Raw genomic sequence first — 4,350 nt, 5'->3', positions numbered from 1 at the left:
CATGGATGAATCTCAACATGGATGGATTTCAAAAGTATTATGCTAAGTGAAGAAGATCAGAAAGAGTATATATTGTATGCTCTATTTATTTGAAATTCTAGAAAAGTCAAATCAGTGTGTAGTCACAGAAAGCAAATCACTAGTTGAACAGTGTTTGTGGCGTGGAAGGGAACTGATTATAAATAAACTTTAGAGAACTTTCTGGGTGATAGAAATACTCTCCATCTTGATGGTAGTGTCAAAACTCTTCAAACTTAAACTTACCATAAGTGCATTTTATCATATGCAAAATTACACTCAAGAAAGTCGACAGGATGGGCAGAGATACTGTTTCATATCCTCTCCCTCAAATTAAATATAGAATCAATATTGTGGTCTAGCACAATGCTAAGACAGTAGACCTTTTAAATATGCCAAACAAATGTTTACATATTGCCTTGTAATTAAACATTGCCCATTTTCAATAGAATTTCCATGATTTAAATAAAATCTAAAATTAGAAAGAAATTTGGTTTCTGTCTCATGCTTATGTTGAAATAATCTACAGTAATCTCTGTTATGAAGGACTCATAAAGTAACATTCATTTTCCCTTCCTGACACTTGAGAGACAAAATGTCATGCAGAGATTTAAAAGTCAGATTTATTGCTGAAAAAGTATAGGTTAAAGGATATGATTGAGGTTTGTGCCAACAATGGCCACCTAGTGTCAAACCCAGAATCAGACAGACCTGCTCCAAGGCATGTGCAGTCCTGAACAACTACAGGTTTCCTCTCGCAGGACAGTCTTTGCTGCACAACATACATTTCCAGCAAGAGACCACAACATAGGCTGTCTGCAGGCACGACACATTCCAAAAAACAAAGGCAGAAAGAGGCTTGCATGCCCAGTTTTCTATCTTAAACTCCCTTTACTGGGGAGATGGCAGGGAGGAACAAAGGGAGAGACTGGAATTCCTTGGTTAATGGAGGTCAAAGCACTGTGGAAAAAAAGCCATCCCCCTTCCCCATCCTTCTGCCTTCTCAATCAAGTACAGGCTATCATTTCTCACCCTTTCTTCCACTCTGGCACACACAGCAAGTAAGGTTCACACATAACACTCATTAAGGCACAGTTCATGGTACACTGGCCACAGGGCCATCCCCTCTTCCACTCAGGTAGGCATATTTAATTACACGTAGGTAAAGTGACATATTTCATTTTACTTTAGTAATGAGTGAATCATTTACAAACTTGTGTATTTTTATTATTGGCTTAAAAAGCACATTATTTTCTCAATCCTAAAATGTCATCAATTACAAAACACAACATCAGTTTCATAATAATCTCTAAGGAAAAACACACTTAATATACCTATTGATTTGAAGATAATTATAGAACTATGGTTCTTGTGTCAATGTACAACTCATTAAGATATACGTATGTCATGAAATCAAAGTCCAAATCAATTTTAAAAGGCTTCTGACTCATGAAGTCTGAAATTAAAGACATTATTAACAATTTCCTGCTGCTGAGAAGCTGCTGAGAAAGGCAGGGTAACGAGCTTTTGACGTCATTACACAAAGCACAATTTTCAAACTGAAAAGGCTATATTGGTCAGTTATAATCATGAAAACAACAGCTTTCTGAGCCAAAGCTTTTTTAATTTAAACTCTTCTTTATAGTTTTGACATATAACATCAATTAAAAGCTAATTTCATACTGAAGTGTACCATAAAACATAGGCTCCAATTAAAGTAGATCTTGGTTCAAGAGAGAGGAAACGTGTATACCTGTGGCTGATTCATGTTGATGCATAGCAGAAACCATCACAATATTTGAAGCAATTATTATCCAATTTAAAAAATGTAAAAAAAAAAATTTTTTTAAGAAAAAAAGAATTACAGATTCAGGTTTTGTGGTCTAAACCTTGCATGTGTTTATGTAGTATTTGTTAGCACATTTAAGATAAATACTTTATAATCTAAGAACCTGTTGTCTAGAGAATAATGATTCTCAAATTATCAGACATGGTCTGGATTGTATAGTGTTCTGACTAATGAGTATCTATGCCACACACATTTTCAGATAAGAATACTACAAATTACGTTGAATATAGTATTAGTGTTTAATGTTGTTTCAGAAAGTATATTAAATATCTTTAATTATATCATTATCATGAACATCAATTATTTCCCTCAGATTGAAAGAATTTGCTATTACAGTTACCAAGCTTAGTATAAATCTATCAGTATTCATATCCTTATAAAATAATGTATGCATTTTTCCCTTCATACACAAAAGAGTGCTAACTAAGCATTTTTGGGGGCCTGAAGAAATGAGATCCCTTTCTCCTCCATAATCCACTATTTCGTTTATCTCCTCCACCTTGCATCTAAACCATCTTATGTCTTATCTCTGTGTAAGAAAGAGACTAACCTGGTACTGATATCAGTACAGAGGCAACAGCAGGTTCATAAACAGAATCTAGTAGCTACATGCACTCCCATCCTGGATCTTGTTTCTTTTGGGTTGAGGTATAAACCTATACCAAGAACATTCCCCAACTGAAAGCCAGCTGTCTGTAGTATCAGAAGGAGTGACTTCTCACTTCCAAGTATGGAAAAAATTACAAAGAAGTTTTCCTCTTTTCTTAAAATCAGAAGAAAGTGAGGTTAAATAAAACCAATTAAAGTGCTTCATAGAAACAGCTAGCATTTACTGAGTACTTCATACACAAGACACCATACAAGGTGCCTTACATATTTTATTTTCACATAAGAAATAAATTAATCAATCTAATTTTTTCAAAAGCTAACAACACAAAGTAATAGGCAAACCTTTAAAAGCAAAAAAACCTATTTATTCACAAACTATACAATCAACATCCATTACTCAAAACAACATATGAAACAGTAAGTGCACATTTCTCTACACACCCATCTACCTGCCCTTGAAGAATATGCATTATTAAACAAAATAAAATATAACTGATTTTTTTTTGATCTTTCTAAAACAAAATTCTCTAACCAGAGCTAACTATCTGATATAACTTTGGGGGGGAAAAATAATACTTTTCAAGGCAAATGCTGGCTTCTCCAACTCTGAAAAAAAGAAGCAAGCATTCTACTAAAAAAGAAGTTTTTCAGCCATCTCAGACTGTTACATGTACATGCTCCCAGTGGGCAAGATAAAATTCCTTAAAATAAAAAGTAACTTACTTCCTCTCTAACAAGGATAAAATACCAATACTAGCTTCCTGAGTTTCAGAAGTAACAGTACCCAGCAGTTTTATATAACTGTACTAAAATAATAATTAACATTAGCAATGTCAGTATTGATTTGTGGATGTGATGGTGACCTTTCAATGAAATATATCCTTTAATATATCCTTTCTACTCATGGGATTAAACTGTAAATCACACTTCAGTTTCTGTGTATGTTGCACCAAAAGTTATTTACTCCTTTACTTCAATAACATATCTATTTTTCCTCCTCAATTTTTAGAAAAGTATAATCGAGTCATTTAAAAGTGTGATTGTTTCTCATTTCACTGAGCAGTTCCATAAAAGTTAACTAGAAAAGGAGTTCTAAACCATCAGCTAGGAAATTACAGCAAGAAATAAGTTGTTTTTAATCATTTAAAAATAAGGAAAAGAAAATACTACTTTTGACGGGGAAAACAGTAGTGCAATTTGGTATGATGTATCTATAAGAGCCACTGATTTTTTTAAAATGCACATCTTTAAAATGACTCATTTGGTCCTAAGGACTACTCTATCTGCCTTAATAATTTAAAAAATAAACCATGATTCTGACATTTGTCAGCATCTCACACAGCTAAAAAATACTGAAAGTGGCAACTATCATTGTTATATTAATTATAAAGTTAAAAGCACAAATCAAAATTAAGAGAAACTTCAGAAAATGTTCAGCGTACACATTTGCATGCATTTTCAAACTTTCAAGATCCTACATAGGACCAAATGACAACTCTGAATCAAAATGAGTATCAAAAAGATTCAAGCTTTGTGACAGACTTACTCTAATGAAACAAGAGAAAAAGAAGAGTGAATAGGAAGAGCAGTGTATTTCCAGCAGGGAAAGAAGCCTACTTCCTTTAAACAAAAATCAACAAGTCAATATTTTAATAACACCGGCCATCAAGTTATTCACTATTTGAGAACTTACTTTTCAAGTTCTATCTTGAAAATGCATTCACTTATATATTTGGATTAAATTAAGCTTCTTAATCAAAAAACCATGTACTCAGAATTTTAATCTTGAGCTGAAAGCACGCATCAAAGCACAGTCCAAAAACTATACAATAATTCTTTCACTTAAGTTTTATATGCCTCATCTGAAAAACTAT

This window comes from Capricornis sumatraensis, chromosome 18 (genome assembly GCF_032405125.1).
Source record: "Capricornis sumatraensis isolate serow.1 chromosome 18, serow.2, whole genome shotgun sequence".
Classification (NCBI taxonomy): domain Eukaryota; kingdom Metazoa; phylum Chordata; class Mammalia; order Artiodactyla; family Bovidae; genus Capricornis; species Capricornis sumatraensis.
This window is presented reverse-complemented; position numbering follows the sequence as displayed.